We start from the raw sequence: 18,371 nt of genomic DNA, 5'->3' as shown, positions 1-18,371 counted from the left end.
TGATCATGTTGATATAATAGTAACAGCGGAAGTATTAAAAACAAATACTGTAAAAATCCGAACAAATGTTACTAAGCTTTCAAAAGCGCGCCTAAAAATCATATCCACGCCATTAGGAATAAACTACATACAGAGTGTGTGTGCCTACATGGTGATCAAAAGGAATATAAACAAACAAGGCAACTCTTAGAGACCAATTGTACAGCGAACAACGGAACATTCATATGGCGTAGCAGCTAAAGGCTTGCACTGATATGAATGTTGGAGATTCGAGTTCAACGCTCAGCTCCCGAAAAGATAGCTGATGAAGAAGTGAAATTCAGAAACATGTCCTAGTAACCATCGCCGTTTGTAAACTTACAATTTTTCTCTAATATCAATTACATAATGGCTTTCATTGAAATCATCACTGTATAAAGAAATAAGATTAATGTGATGTGATTTTTCTTCTTTTGTTAAATAATAGGGTCCTAATACCAAATTGTCTTCTATACCAAACACATTTACATTAATATCTGGATTATTTCATTCAAATATTTCCATATCTTTTATTTGTAATGGGAAATTTAAATTTTCAAAATTGACTACTTTATCATTAATTAAAGTTATAATGGAATCTTGGATATTTCTAATGTGATATGAAGAACACCTTTGTCCATGTTTTGAGGGTTGGTAAAGAGATGAAATTATGGCCCACTTAAAGCAATATATATCATTGTTAACAATATTAGTACAAGCTTTTTTATCTGCTATTACTTTTGGTAGTGGTATATATAATGAGCTTCTAATTGGTTGATATTTATTTATGTTTACTTGTAGATGGATAATTTCACTTAGACTCCAACCACTATCTCGCTCTTCAAATGTTTTCATTTTTTCAATCAATTTACTAAACTTTTCCTTAATTATGTCACCAACATTATTGTTCTCCATAAATGCTTCAGTCATTTGTGTTGTGGTGTGACATTATAGCGAATTCTTCAATATTTTCTTTTATTTGAATATATTTACAAAATAACTCCAAGTTAAATTTGATGTTTTCATACTTTTCTATAGATTTCTGTAAAAGTGCAGATAATTCGTTAAAATGTTTTTCAAAAAAATGTTCAACAATTAAATCATTGTGTTGATCGTTTTCCAAAACGTATGTCTCAATACGATTATTAAACATAGCGTTAATACATTTAACATTACTATTTACATTATACATACAATTCTTTTTATGCATATTTGTTCTCAAGTGTGCTGACCATACATTTTGTTTCACTTGAATTTTACACTGCTCACAAAAAATAGCGGGTTTTTTTATAACTTGATATTTCATTGCAATATGTCTAACTAAACTCCTCTTCCGAGTATATATCTTTTGACAAGAGCTACACGAATACATTTTTTTATTAATTGGCTTTTTCGAGCCTTTTTCCTTTGAAATTGCTTTTAAATCCTTAAGAGCTTGATTTATAATGTGGAATATGCCTACAATAAGCAACGGTGTTAAAGAAGTAACGATGTATAAGTATTAAAGTTTATTACTGTTTACTAGAAGTGATCCTGGTTAAACACGGCTGAAAATCCTTATAAATGTTTATCCGTGAAATATAGATGAGTGCTGAGCGGCTTTAAACAATTTACTACATTTTTTTTACCGGAAAGATGTACAATTTATATGCACTGAGACAAGTAGCTCTTATCTAAATGTATGTATATGGATGGGTATGTCTCTGTCGGTATGTATTTTGTGGTTTGTTGATATATATATATATATATATATATATATATATTAGGCCGGGTCGATTTGTGGGGAGGCAAAAAAATCGCCCATTGCTCTGTGAAAATCATATTCTAGGGATCAAAATAAGAAACTTTGCCGAAGGAACCATACCTCTAAAACGAATTCTGATGTCCCCCAATTTGGGTCGAACTTTTGGGTAGGGGCAAATTTTGAAAAATCCCACTTTGACCCATTTAGAGTGCTCCAATCGAGTCCAAATGTATGACCGACCCCCACTAACTTTGGAGGCCCGATCCACCGATGCCAGTGGCACACCCGCGGGAACCCCCCTGGGGGTTCACCATACAAACATTTCAAAAAATCGTCGGTTTTGCACTTTACATGAAAAAATCAGTTAAATGGCTATGTGGTAATAAGGCCAATTGACCTTATGGCCGTTGACCTTATGTCACCACACCATCACATTAATGCATTGTCATCGGTTCTTTACGATTTGCAATTGTGTCACAGTGATACCTTCATTTTTTTAAACGGTTGAATAAAAAACCCACACAACTATGTTTACGACATGCAAATGCATCACAGTGATGCCTTGATTTTAAAAGGGTTGTAAAGACGCTAATTTCTAATAATTTTTTTTAATTTCTTTTCTATTACTAAGTTAAATTCATTTTTAGCACGCTTTTATTAACTTGGCCTGTATGTAACGGAATCTTTGAGCTTAATTTTCACCGGTTTCTAGAAGTCTGATTAATTTGAAACTTTGCATACGTATCAAGGACCGATGACAATGCATTAATGTGATGGTGTGGTGACATAAGGTCAACGGCCATAAGGTTAATTGGCCTTATCACCACTTTGAATGGCGATAAGTTTGATTGCAACTTTGCACACCTATCAAGGCTCGATGACAATCCATTAATGTGATGGTGTGGTGACATAAGGTCAACGGCCATAAGGTCAATTGGCCTTATTACCACATAGCCATTTAGCTGATTTTTTCATGTAAAGTGCAAAACCGGCGATTTTTTGAAATGTTTGTATGGTGAAGCCCCAGAGGGGTCCAGGGGGTGTGCCACTGGCAACGGTGGGTCGGGCCTCCAAAGTTAGTGGGGTCGGTCATACATTTGGACTCCATTGGAGCACTCTAAATGGGTTAAAGTGGGATTTTTCGAAATTTACCCCTACCCAAAAGTTCGACCCAAATTGGGGGACATCAGAATTCGTTTTAGAGGTATGGTTTCTTCGGCAAAGTTTCTTATTTTGATCCCTAGAATACGATTTTCACAGAGCAAGGAGCGATTTTTAAATCGACGCACCCTAATATATATATATATAATTTATACGGTGTCATGTTTACGGACCCCAAATGGTTGTAATCAGTATGATAACAATTTCTACTGTTCGAGGAGATATAAATATGAATTTTAGAGTGTAATGAGCTATTTGTAATTATATGTTTATGGAAATAACATTAACGTAGAGCAATGGATTCTGAAAATTATATAAACTTTTATGACGAACAACAATTGTTTAATAATGACTTTTTCCGGTCAATTTATTTATAGAAGTAAATTTTGGTTAGGCTTTTGACGAATGTATTTTAGATGCAAAATAAAAACTTTATTTCATCTTTCTACCCGACGTTTCGCTAGTCTCTCTAGCTTCGTCAGGGGGATATCTATTTATTTAGGAAAACAACAAAACATTAAAGCATGTGGTAAAAACCGAAATGAAAACTAATATTACATTACATTTTTATATATACACATGAATACATGATAAATATCACAAATCACAAATAAACACGTAACACCCTAATAAAACATTTATCACACTTACATATTTATATTGTTTTAAATGTTATATTATTCTAAAAAATATTATTTGTACCATTCTATAGTGGTATCATTGTCATACTAAACCATTGTAAACTTTACCAAGTAACGCAACTAACAGCTGATCGCTCAAAATTTTGTTCACACACACAAACATCACTAATGGCCATATTACGGAAATCTTAGGGAAATTGAAGTTGAATTTTTAAACAGACATATAATGTTATAATTTTGGAATATATAGCATCTAGGACACCTTAATTGCAGTAATTGAGAGAAAATGTTTGCTTATACTCAAGTATTTAATTATTTTTTCTAAATTTATCTTTAATATTGATCCAATGATTGATCCATTGCAACTCTGGTCTTCCTACTGTTCTTCATTCCACTCCATTCGAGTGCCTATTTTCACGGCCTGCGAGTGCCTTCCACTCTATTCGCAACATAACCTCGAATTAAGCTGCCAAACTATATAGCAAACAATGTACTAAACTAATAAATTTGACTATAGACATAAAGTGTAGGCAGCGGCGACGTCATCGGTATCTTCCTTTTTATTTATTGTTTTGTCTCTATTTTGTAAAATTCTTAAGCTTTCCAATGTAAGTCTGGTTTTTCCTTGTTTGTTTTTATCAAGTATTCGTATATTCGCTAAATCAGCTGTATGGTCGTTTTCTGTTGTGTGCTGTGATAATGCTGTGCTTTTCTTCTTTTTCTTTATATCAGCTGTATGTCCGGTTATGCGGCAGTTACCCACCGACGTGTGCCGTACGTACGGACGTTTGTCGTACGAAACACGTTTGACCGAACCCTCAAGCCCGTAGGAGTCAATGTACATGTACATAACATATTTGTGTGTGTATTGTTTACAGCAGAGCACTGTTGCCATTGACCAGTTTGCATGCATGCTTATGCAAACATCAACTTTTGGAATTGCAATTTTTCATGGTGCAAATGGCAGAAACAAATACTGAATAACAATTTCTAGCTCATTTACTTGTAACCTCCAATAATTTTAGGATATTTCATCAAAATTTTAAACAATCATTAGGCCTTTTTGTCTAATAACTGCAATTGGTCCAAACATAGCACACAAACGTTTACTAGGCAACTCTGTCTTGTGAGAGAGCGATCAGCTGACACGTTCTTACGGAAAAAATCAAAATTGTTTTGATTTCTACTTTCCGGGCTACGTACGTACGGGCGTTGCACGTCGGCGAGTTTTCGTTTACATTGCACACTCATAAGATAGGTCGCCGACGTGCAACGCCCGTACGTACGTAGCCCGGAACGTAGAAATCAAAACAATTTTGATTTTTTCGTTATGAACGTGTCAGCTGATCGCTCTCTCACTAGACAGAGTTGCCTAGTAAACTTTTGTGCGCTAATTTTTGACCGTTTGCAATTTTATGCAAAAACACCTAATTAAAGTTTGAAAAATTGTGAAAATAATTCGAAATAATTATGTAAAAGTGTTGATTATAAATATGTAATCTATTTATACTTATTTAATATGTATTCCGGCCTTTTACAATATCAAAAATTAAATTGGAAAAAGTTGATGTTTCCATAAGCATGCATGCAAACTGGCCAATGGCAGCAGTGCTTTGTTGTAAACAATACACACACAAATATGTTATGTACATGTACACAGACGCATACATTGATTCCTACGGGCTTGAGAGTTCGGTCAAACGTGCTTCGTACGACAAACGTCCGTACGTACGGCACACGTCGGTGGGTAACTGCCGCATTAGTCGAACTTGTAACGCCCGTTTCGTCTGACCGATGTATATTTTGTTGCAGTCTTCGTTTTCATTGCCTTTGCATGTTATTTCGTAGATTACATTGCTATGCTGTAGTTTTTCAATAGGGCTTTTTGTTCTTGTGAATATCGTCGATAATGTTTGGTTTGATTTGTAGGCTAGTGATACTTTCAGTTTGTTTTTGGTGAGTGCTTTGCTAAAGTTTTCTGTGAGTTTCGGTATGTATGTTACACTGAAATATTGTTTTGTTTCTGCCTCTTCTCGTGTTGATTTACTTTGTTGGCTGTTTATTTCAATTACTTTTTGTTCAGTCAGACTTTTTATTAGGGTGCTCGGATAATTGTTATTTCTTAAAATTTCGTTCATTTTACTAATATTTTTGTTCCAAAATTGTTTGTCGCTTATTGTTAGCACCTTGTTAGTAAAATTTTTTGCCGTATTAATTTTATATTTTAGGGGCTGTGAAGAATGAAAATTGATGAGACGGTCGGATGATAATGGTTTTGTATACGAATCAATTAGGGTTCCTTTGTTGTTATGTATTCTTATGTCCAGAAAGGGAATGGTACGATCCTTTTCCATTTCGTACGTGAATTGAATGTTTTTGTGGTAGCTGTTGAGGGCATTTCAAATTTGTTCCAAATCATTTTGTTTTACTATCGCGAAGATATCGTCCACATATTTGACTAGAAATTTAATACTGATGTTAAGATTTTGCTTAAGTGCCTTAAGTGTGTTGTCAACTAAATCATCCATAATTATGTCAGCTATTGTCGTGGAAAGTGGGTTGCCCATTGGCATACCAAACGTTTGTGTATAGTTTGTATTATTGTGCATAAAATAGTTATTTTCTAATAGACAAAATTTCAGTATGTCATGAAACTTAATTTGGTCCCATTTGCTCATGATTATGTTTATGGCTAGATTGGTGGGAATGTTTGTGAACAGGGACACTACATCAAAGGACATTGTTTAATTTTGTGATCGATCAAGAGGAATTCGATAAGGTGTTAAAAAGTTTTTATGAAGACGAATTTGATAAGCAGCTTCAAAAACTAGAAGAGCCCATACAATCCCTACAAAGTACAACTGAAGTGGAACCACATATATTAAATAAGGGTAGGAGGAAACAGCCTTCAAAAATAATACTAGCAGAAGAATTTGATGAGCAGCTTCAAAAACTAGAAGAGCCCATACAATCCCTGCAAAGTACAACTGAAGTGGAGCCGCATATATTAAATTTGATAAGCAGAATAAGCGCAAGAGAAAACAACCTTCAAAGATAAAACTAGCTGAAGGTTCTATACAAAAAGTCATCCAACCAAAAGATATACCCAAGAATGTAAATAATTGTATTGATTCTTGCAAGCCAACAGTAGCAATTGTTCCTATAACTGCAATATTATATACTAAAGGGTTACTAAATGTTGAAAAAATTAATTTAAATGATAAGATGGAAAAAATTCCCTCATTTGAAGTTAATTTTAAAAATGATGTAGATATTCAAAAATTAAAGTTTTTAATACAACAGTGGTTCGATGACCAAATTAAAGCAGATGATATTGATTTGGGATGCGCTGGAACTTCAACTAAAAAACATAATGTTAGTTGTGATATTGAGTGGATCTCTGAAGATAAACTTCTTAATGAGGTTTTAGGAATTGTATACAAAAACAAAGGTATCGGTGGTTTTGCTCGTATTAGACACAAGACAAAAAGTTTATATGGATTCATAAAATTTAGTCAAAACAAATGTTTTATTTATAAATGTACAAATATTTTAAATTTGAAATAATATATTTTATGTGAATATATAAAAAAATAGAAATAAAAAATATTTAAAACAATATCGTTTCTTTTATTACTACACAATCATCAAAATTTACAGCAACAAGAAATTTTGTGGCATATGCAGCCCAACGTGCATCTCACTTAAATGCTAATATATTGACTTCAAATTCTCCATATCTTGCCTCCTTTTTAAATTTTCTAGGAGTTCCATAAGTTTTAAAATGAAAATGATATTCCATCAGTTCTGTAAGTAGTTGTTGTATAAAACTTTCACAAAGTCTTTGTAAATCAAATATCCAAGTATTGTTATTCCTCCATTGCTTTCTGATGCAATTCCTTCGCACTTGTTCACTCAACCCTCTATTTAAAAAAGGAGACAAAATTCCAATTCCTTCAGAAGTAATGCAATCCACAACAATAACATCATCATCTTCACATGAAAAATTAAATGCTGAACTAGGCATTTTAATTATACAAAAAATGGATTTTAATGATGAACTTTTAGCAATTGTGTTAGAAAAATTAATAAAAATGTATGCATTCAATTAAATGTTTTTATGAATTTCCCAACAATTATGTCATGTTTAAGGAGCCCAAATGGTTGTAATGAATGTGAGAACATGTTTTATTGAAATATAAAACAAAAAAATCATTAGTTCAATATTAAGATAACCTTTAGTTAAGAAATTCTCACATGCATATATATGGTCCAGCATCAGCATGTGTACACAAACTTACAATCAAACAATCATATGTGTAAGTATGTACATACAAACTTATACCCTAATAAAAAGACAAATAATATGTTCAATCTGCCCCTGATCGGGTTTCTATGTTTTATACTTAGGGAAAATTCTGATAACGAATTTAATTAAATGAAATACAGCATGAAGTTTTATTTACATATATACATATAAATATGTTTCAATGTTGTACGGTTGAGGTTTCTTATCGGTGTGGTTTAATAAAATTCCAATGTACAATGTAATGGGGGTTGGGGTTGGTGGTTGGTGGTTGGGGGGTTGGGGTTGGGGTTGGGATTGGGCGGTACTACAGGTGTCCAACTGCTACTTTTTGTTGACGAGAAAAAAGGCGGGTGGTAGGGGGGATTGGGGAGCAGTCGCTCGATTAGAAATCTATGGGACTCTTTAAAACGGCTCGGGTGAAGCCTAGGACTCATTAGAAATATGAGGGAACATTTAAAAATTTGCGGCCCTTTAAAAATGTAGGGCCCCCCATTTAACGATCCTCATTTTTTTACTCAAAAGATGTTCAACTTATATACATTGAGACATGTAGCCCTTATCTAAATGTATGTATATGGATGGGTGTGTCTGTGGCGGTATGTATTTTGCGGTTTGTTGATATATATATATATATATATATATATATATATATTATGATCTTTTATGATCTATTCCTTTATTTTACTTCGATATCGCAAGCAACGCGTTGGCTGGGCTTCTTCTCTTCTTTTTACATATTGTTACGAATATTAGCAAAACTGAGGAGTGCTGCCATCTCCAGACCGATGCTAAGCAGTGACGTGAATTCACATCAATAATTCAATCATTATGTATCTACATAAACGAATCAATAATTGCGTCTACACATATGTACACATTCCGACGAACAACATTTACATACAAGGCAGCGAGAGATGAGATGTCACACACCGATGAATTTACTTATACGCTTATGTGTGTGCGGGAGACTGGAAACTACAAACACATGCATATATCTTATCTGAGTTGTCACAAGAGAGAGCAATAATTTGTGCACGTAGTTGTGGCTGGCGATTTTGTAGCCGAAACAACTAGTAAGTTCTGGAAATCGAAGAGCCTAGAAGTATGCAGCGTAAACTATAAAAGCGGGGCAAGCGAGTAAGAAGTAATTCAGTTTCATTTGAGTTGTCAAGCAGTTGCGATTAAGACGATATCTAGCGAGCAATAGCAGTATTATTTTGAATAGTAGAGTTTCATTGAGCTATCAATCAGTGTGGTTATTAAGCAAGCTATTCGTTGCGCAGTTTGAGTGTTATTGTGAAGTACTTTAATAAAGGCCATTTTTCCATCATTCAATATTGGAGTTATTTATTCAACAGTTTAGTGATTCGAACTTAGCAGAGGATTGCAAATAAGAGGATTTGCAGCAAATTCGTTACAATTGGTGTAAGAAGAGGAATTGTTGAATAAATTCCAGAGGACAACAAGGACATGGCAAAGTTCAGTGAATTAAAGATCCAGCAACTAAAGAAGGAGTTGGAGAACCGTGCGTAGAATACAAGCGGCGTTAAACACGAACTTCAGGCACGGCTAAGAGAGGCAATGGAAGCAGAAGGAATTGATGTGGAAGAGTATGTCTTTCATCTTGATGGCGAGGAGACAACAAAAATTTAAGAGAAAAACGAAACATTCCAGACGGTTACCAGCACAGACTTGAACATGATATTGGCTGCAATATCTGCACAAACATCGACAGTAGCATCGATGTCGTCACAAATGTCATCACAACTGGAAGAGCAGAAGACATATATGGCATCACAACTGGAAGAACAGAAAACGTATATGTCATCCCAACTGGAATCCCAGGAGAACCGTATAACATCCAAGATGGAAGAACAGAAGTCACGTATTGCAGAAATGTCGGCAGAAATAACATCGAAAATTGAAGCACAAGAAACGCGTATTTCACAAATTTCAGCACAGATATCATCTCAGATCTCCACACAACTAGAAGAGCAGGAAGTCCGTATATCATCTAAACTGGAAGCGCATATGGAAGAAAAACTAACCCAGTTTCATGAAGGCTTCAGTGGTCGACAGGATAAAATCGAGGCCGAGGTGGATGCTTTGAGAGGACGTATCGAGCAGTTACAACTAAATCGTCCAGCAGTTTCAGCGAGTAATCCAAAGGTAAAAACACCATCCTTTGACGGTTCTGTTCCTTTTCAGGTCTTTAAGCTACAGTTTGAGAAGACCGCAGCAGTGAACCAATGGAATGCTGAAGATAAAGTTGCAGCTCTGTTCGTGGCACTGAAAGGGCCTGCCGCGGAAATCTTACAGACCATCCCAGAGTACGAGCGGAACCATTACGAAACATTGATGAGCGCTTTAGAGAGACGTTACGGAAGCGAACACAGGAAACAGATATTTCAAATAGAATTGCAAAACCGCTACCAAAAAGCTAACGAGACTTTGCAGGAGTTTGCTTCGGACATTGAAAGATTGGCTCATCTTGCAAATGCGGATACACCCGTAGAATACATGGAAAGAGTGAAGATTCAGAGCTTTATAAATGGCATACGGGACGTAGAAACGAAGCGAGCCACATACGCGAACCCAAAGCAAACATTTTCTGAAACGGTATCCCATGCATTGACTCAGGAAACGGCGTCATTATTGAGTAAACCAGCATACAAAGCTCATCGTGTGGAAGTAGAAAGGCCAGAGTGGGTAGACGCAATATTGGAGGCACTGAAAGGATCGCAAAAGCGAAGTGAAAAAGTTATCAAATGCTTCAAATGCGGGAAGTCCGGTCACATAGCACGTCATTGCGATCTTGGTCTTAATAGTTCCAACAATGTGGGTGGCCGTAAACGCAAAGCTGGAGGAGATGAGCAAGAGCGAGTAAGAGGTAGAGAGCTAGATCCAGCTATTGAATGCCCTGTGATATCTGTGTCGCAAATTGGAAGGAAATCAAGCAGTCTTACCGTCAGAGGGAATGTGGATGGCAAAGAACGAATACTGACTGCAGATACGGGCGCATCTCATTCCTTGATCCGATCTGACTTAGTCAACAGGAGAGTAAAACCGTTACCTGGAGCAAAGTTGCGTACGGTCACTGGCGAGTATAACCAAGTTCAGGGAGAAGTGATATGTGAAGTATTGATTGGGAAGGTCATGGTCCTACACAAATTTGTTGTGGCGGAGATTGTTGATGAAGTTATATTGGGAGTGGATTTCTTGGTTGACCATGACATCAAGATCGATATGCAGAGAAGGGTGATGCGTTATGAGAACCAAGATGTGCCACTTAACTTTAGTTTGGAAAAAGGGTTCAGCAGTAATCGGGTACTGGTGGAGAAGACTCGACGAAGGCCACGAAATTCAAAGGTAAAGGTTGATGGAACAAATGGGCCAAACAAATCAAAACCGAAGGTACCTGTGAGAGAAATACTGGCATTAAAAAGCCCTAACGGACGTACTAAAACCAAGAAAGAATGCAATGGTGGTTTCAAGCCAAGGCACACTACTGTTGTGAAGCGTCGGAACGATACTTATTATGCAAAGGAAATCCATCCAGCGCAAGCTCTGCGAAGTAATTCTTCATTGGCCAAGAAACAGATTGCGAGGGAACGATCCAGAATAATGAGTAGTAAGATGGAACACAGGTACGACAGGGAAAATAATTCGGAAGGTTTCCGGAATGGAGATTTGGTACTGTTAAACAACCCTCACCGGCGGAAAGGTGTTCCAGCCCAATTTCGGTGCAGTTGGGAAGGCCCGTACAAAGTTGTGAAGAAGATCAGTGATACCATCTACCGCATACAAACCACTGGGAAACCACGGATTAGAAGGGTGGTACATTTGGAGATGCTATAGCCGTTTAGATTGGGAGATTTGTCTGATCGGGACGATCAGACTTAGGTGGAGGGCAGTGTTACGAATATTAGCAAAACTGAGGAGTGCTGCCATCTCCAGACCGATGCTAAGCAGTGACGTGAATTCACATCAATAATTCAATCATTATGTATCTACATAAACGAATCAATAATTGCGTCTACACATATGTACACATTCCGACGAACAACATTTACATACAAGGCAGCGAGAGATGAGATGTCACACACCGATGAATTTACTTATACGCTTATGTGTGTGCGGGAGACTGGAAACTACAAACACATGCATATATCTTATCTGAGTTGTCACAAGAGAGAGCAATAATTTGTGCACGTAGTTGTGGCTGGCGATTTTGTAGCCGAAACAACTAGTAAGTTCTGGAAATCGAAGAGCCTAGAAGTATGCAGCGTAAACTATAAAAGCGGGGCAAGCGAGTAAGAAGTAATTCAGTTTCATTTGAGTTGTCAAGCAGTTGCGATTAAGACGATATCTAGCGAGCAATATCAGTATTATTTTGAATAGTAGAGTTTCATTGAGCTATCAATCAGTGTGGTTATTAAGCAAGCTATTCGTTGCGCAGTTTGAGTGTTATTGTGAAGTACTTTAATAAAGGCCATTTTTCCATCATTCAATATTGGAGTTATTTATTCAACAGTTCAGTGATTCGAACTTAGCAGAGGATTGCAAATAAGAGGATTTGCAGCAAATTCGTTACAATATATTCGGAGCCGGAAGTCACCAAACCCTGCTCGACACTTCGTGCTGCCAGATTACTATAATTACATTCAGATAACTTATTCTATTACAGCTCGGTCAACCTGACAATCAATCGACCTCGATTGATCCATACAATCCTTAATTTCATCCAAATATTCATAATCAGTACAATCACTTACAATTTCTTCTTCTAAATACTCATAATCTGTACAATAATCATTTGACATAGAGTCATCAGGACTATCAATGTTGCCTTCCAAATCCACACCTTGATCAGGCTCTAACCACTTCTTCATGCGACTTGAATCAATTACATTATTGTATGGTATTTGAGTAACTTGACAATTTTCAATATCTTTAACTACATATCGGTCACAACCCAACTGCTTATGCACTACATATGGACCTTTATACTTAGGGATTAGTTTCTTATTTTTACCCACAGTAGTGTCCACATTTTTTATTACCACCAAATCCCCTATTTTAAATTCTCGTGGCGGTTTATGACTTCGTTCGAAATTGCTCTGATTATGCAACTGAGATTTTTGAATGTTAATATCAGCCTCATTTCTCAACACTTCTAAATTTTCAATGGGCTTAAAGTAAATTTCATGCAAGTATTCGGTTAATTCATCAATTTGCTCCCCCCTTTGTTCAACACCAAACATCATTTGGCTGGGAGTCTGCTTAGTTGTACAGTGTACAGTGTTATTTATTGCAAACTCCACCCTAGACAACTTCCTTCTCCAATCGGCATGACATATTGGGTCCCTTAGCTTCGATAAAATACTTTTTAACACCCTATTCACTCGTTCTACCTGGCCGTTCGATTGGGGTGAAGCTACTGCATTTAAAATATGACTCACGTTACATTCTTTACAGAAGTTCTCAAATTCATTGGAAGTAAATGCTGTTCCCCGATCACTTACGATTCTTCGTGGACGACTGTAATCTACAAAGTACTTTTTAAGTGCACATATACCCTCTTTGCAGCTTGGTCTAACCGCATATAACTCAGCAAACTTCGTAAACCCATCAACGATCACCAATACATGCCTTTGTTTCGATTTTACCGACTTCAATGGTCCAAAGTGGTCAATGTGTAATGCCCGGCCTTTTCGGAATACTGCAAAGATTTCGCTCTCTGTTGCTAGGCAAACTAGAATAATATATACACTTCAAGCAATTTCGTATAAATTTATTCAGCTTTCTCCTCATCAAAGGAAACCAATAATGCTTCTGTATTTGATTTGAGCACTTATCTATTCTTTTTTTTCCGTTTTAGGAATTGAATGTTCCAATTCCAATAAATGGCAAGAGGACTTTTAAATTGCCTCTTATATCGCCAGGTTAACAAACGTATAAGGGTAATATACTTGCAACATTTAGACGTGCATAAGCACTAACATATGTGGCAAAGTAAAAACCCGTAGCACAAATTTTCTCCTTGTAATTGCTAAATATATGGCTTGTTGCCATGTGCTTTTTCAAAATTTGCAATTCATCATGAATTATATTTTTACGTAAGTATGTATCATAAATTTTATTTTTTTTTATTTTCCAATCTCCAATATCACTTTATGATTGTATGATTCGAATCCAGTAATTTGTATAATCCGGTGAGTTTTAATATAATATGTACAAATGCTCTAATCCATTCAGTCGTGGTAATTATTTTTCGTTTATTTCATTTTTGTAAAAGTATTTTCGTCTTTTCAGGTGTTATATTTTATATTTATTTTTTAAAAAATCACGTCAGTTTTCTACATTTTAAACATTTGGAGCCCATGTGAAGAAGCTCAGGACGCATCATAAAAATTTCCAACTTTTGCCCAAGATTTATGGTTGTATAATTCAAATCCAGTAATTTGTATAATCCGGTGAGTTTTAATATAATATGTACAGATGCTCTAGTCCATTCAATTGTGGTAATTATTTTTCGTTTATTTCATTTTTGTAAAGTATTTTCGTCTTTTCAGGTGTTATATTTTATATTTATTCTGGTTATGTGTACATGACATGCAAATATGTGACCTCTCAACTAGTCCACCATTTGGTAATTTCAGTCTTTATTTTTAAATTGTTTTGTTTTAATAAGAAAATTTTTGTCATAAAATATTTTATATTATAACACGTTTATGTGGATTGATTATATGTACATTACTGTACATTTATGTTAGGTTTTTTTTTTCTCATTTTCGTTACAGTTATATGTTCCGTTTGTCCTCGGTGACATTATATATTTCCAAATCGGTATGTATGTACATAGCAAGATAGATTTATGTATATATAAATTTGCCTTGTTTTAAATTTATTATTTTAACATAATAATACTGATAAAATTTATTATATTGGATAATTGCCCGCTAGCAATTGTCCGTGTTTGACACTGAAAAGCGTATAAAACGAAGGTTTTATACATATATGTTTGCACTTCACATGTGGTTTATTTATTCCTTTGAATTTTTAGGCACGATAGCACCTGGATATTTTTAAACAATTTCGCAAAATGATGTTTAGATATATTTTGATTTAATGGTTTACTCCAAGTACGATAATATTTAATTTGATCTTTGCCACTTCGATTTCCGCACCATCCTCCATTTTGTTCTCAACCGCATGCATCACGTCCTATTTTTTGCACACCGTTGAGCTGTGGGGAAAAACGAACTTAACGCGACGACGTTACCATTGTAAATTTTACCAAGTAGCGCAACTAACAGCTGATCGGTGAAAATTCGCACATTCACACATTCAGTTTCAAACAAAAACTTTAGATTATTTAACTCAAATTTTAAAGTGAGATAATCCTTACGAATTTATGTATATAGAATATATAAGGCGTTTTTGTTGTTATTAAAACAATAGTTTTATTTATATTAAAGCTTTATCATTTTTTTTTTAACTTTGAAAAAACTCCGAACACCATTCCTTCATTATATGACATTCGACTGCCTAGTCCACTGCCTTCCACTCTATTCGCAACATAACCTCTATTTAAGCTGCCAAACTATATAGTAAACAATGGACGTTACAAACCGAAGTGCACTTATCATGGTTCAACTATATACAGGTTGGCTCATCTGTAAAGCAACAAAATATGTCTGTTCAAATTGTCAAAATCTGTGTATTGGTGTTGGTGCGAATGGTATGGAATGGAAACATAAAACTTAGCAGTTTTTGTATGTATAAGTAAAATGTTGCCAATGTGTTGGTTTCATTTTGAGTTTGCCATCTCTTTTTGACAATCCCTTCGACCATGCAATGACATAAATAAAATCAGCTGATGAGATGAGCCAACCTGTACATAATTGAACCATGGCACTTATCTATTCTATCTATTAGTTTAAGCTTCAGTTGAAGTTGACTTGCCACTTTGTTCAATAAAGGGCCAATTAAACTTCCTTAACCCTAACGCCATAGTCGTAACCATGCCTATATCCATAACATTTAGAACATTTATTTATTTAAATTTTTTCCTAGCACAACAATTTGGTAAATTATTTTACAGTGCTAGTCAGCAATTGTAAATAGTTAACTTTAAAATGAATTAATATGACAATAGAATTAACACCAAGTAATAAACAATACAACAACAATATTAGTAAAGATAAAAATAATACTTATACAAATATGATTATTAGACAATGTGGAAAAAGAAAAAAGGAAACAAGATGACGAGATAATACAATTTGTAGGGGTCCTATATTTAGTTTCATTAAAAAAAAATTTATTTTTGCCTTAGTTATATTTTACAACACAACTTTTGTGGTCTTATGCCCAATTTAGTATTTTGCTGACGATACCAATGTCGGTTGCGAGTGGCGAGCGTAGCTTTTCGAAACTGAAATTAATCAAAACGTACTTGCGTTCGGCCATGACTCAAGAAAGGCTTGTCGGTATAGCATTGCTATCAATAGAGCAGGAAATTGCGCAAAAATTAGATTTAAGTAAAATTATATCAACTTTCTCTGAGTTGAAGGCGCGGAAAATGAAGTTTTAGTAAACTCTAAGATAGTTAAAAATACTTTTGTGTGTTATATTTTCGTTCTTTTGTTGAAAAAAAAAAATATATTTAATATACAAAAGAAATATTTTTTTGTTTTATTTACACTAAGTTTGAATTTAATATTTCTGATCTCTAATTTTATGATCTCCAATTTCTTTCTATAAATACGGGAGAAAGGGGCCGCAAATAATAACTCGCCTAGGGCCCCAAGTTCTCTTGAGCCGGCCCTGTATGGAAGTAACGAAGAACTGCCGTCCAGAGGTTAGAAAGCGGTATCTTATGTGCGTGAGAAAAAGCATAGATCTCGATGAATTGAGAAACGTAAGCTTCCGATATAAATAATCACGTTCCATTGTATATATAATTTTGTGAAGGATAGTCAGTGTTTTAACTTTTAAAAGACTATGAAAAGAAATATTTAGCAACCTTTCAGCGTGATCTGAGCGTGGTCAAGTCTTTTCAACCCAAATACATACCTAGCAAAGTTATTGTAAGCAACATTAAGTTTAAGTAAATCTCACATCCATAAAGGAGTGTAGGTATTAGGTACGTTTTCGCTAGAAGTAGTCTAATATGTAGGGGAGTAAAATACTGAGTTAGCCACAGTATACGAAGCATTCCATACACTTTTCCTACCATGATAAAAATGTGGCCTTTCCAGGTTAAAGTCTTATTAAAAACTACTCCTAGGTTTTTTGCTGCGTCAACGTATTCTATGACAGAATTGTCGATAACTATGTTGTCCAAAGCATGCCCGATGCATTTCGACTTTATTTGGTATGTAATTATGGGATTTTTTTCATTTTTCAAAATTTTCGATATCGAAAAAGTGGGCGTGGTCATAGTCGGATTTCGCCAATTTTTAATAACAAGATAGAGAGTTCAGACAAGTATGCGAACTAAGTTTAGTAAAGATATATCAATTTTTGGTCAAGTTATCATGTTAACGGCCGAGCGGAAGGACAGACGGTCGACTGTGTATAAAAAACAGTTATCGTCATAGAAGCTATGCACTTACCAAATTTCACAAGGATTGATAAATTTTTGTTCGACTTATGGCATTAAAAGTATTCTAGACAAATTAAATGAATAAGGGCGGAACCACTCCCATTTTGAAATTTTCTTTTATTTTTGTATGTTGTTGCACGATATCAGTACTGGAGTTGAATGTTGACATAATTTACTTATATACTGCACAGATATTAAATTTTTTGTTAAACTTTGACTTTTAAAATTATTTTTTTTATAAGTGGGCGTGTTCGTTATCCGATTTTGCTAATTTTTATATTATCACACATATAGTAATAGGAGTAACGTTCCTGCCAAATTTCATCATGATATCTTCAACGACTGCCAAATTACAGCTTGCAAAACTTTTAAATTACCTTCTTTTAAAAGTGGGTGGTGCCATGCCCATTGTCCAAGATTTTACTAATTTTCTATTTTGGGTCATAAAGTCAACCCACCTACCAAGTTTCATCGCTTTATTTGGTTTTTCGAAATTTTCGATATCGAAAAAGTGGGCGTGGTTAAAGTCCGATTTCGTTCATTTCGCGATCTGAGATGAGTGCCCAGAAACGTACATACCAAATTTCATTAAGATACCTCAAAATTGACTCAAGTTATAGTGCTTACGGGGGGACGGACGGACGGACGGACATGGCTAAATACATTTTTTGTTTCGTCCAGATCTATCTCGATTAGTTTATGCCGTTACAGGGTACCGTTATGCGAACAAAATTAATATACTCTGTGACCTCTGCTCAGCTGAGTATAAAAAATGAGTCTCTTAGTCATAACGTATCCAAAACAATGAATAAAATCTACAAAAAGTTATTAAATTCACCAACTCAAATATTTTTAGGTTATGGATATGGCGAGAAACCAAAAACC

At 35.1% G+C, this 18,371-nt stretch overlaps 1 long non-coding RNA gene across 1 annotated transcript; it reads right to left on the bottom strand.

Moving 5' to 3' along the window:
• Positions 1–508: 508 nt before the first annotated feature.
• Positions 509–1,652, bottom strand: LOC137254514 (uncharacterized). The gene is made up of 2 exons (XR_010954015.1): positions 1,534–1,652; positions 509–1,476 (listed from the first exon to the last, which is right to left on the bottom strand). It is a non-coding gene; the product is annotated as an uncharacterized lncRNA (long non-coding RNA).
• Positions 1,653–18,371: the final 16,719 nt, after the last annotated feature.

This window comes from Eurosta solidaginis, chromosome 5 (genome assembly GCF_040869045.1).
Source record: "Eurosta solidaginis isolate ZX-2024a chromosome 5, ASM4086904v1, whole genome shotgun sequence".
Taxonomy (NCBI): domain Eukaryota; kingdom Metazoa; phylum Arthropoda; class Insecta; order Diptera; family Tephritidae; genus Eurosta; species Eurosta solidaginis.
This window is presented reverse-complemented; position numbering and strand designations above follow the sequence as displayed.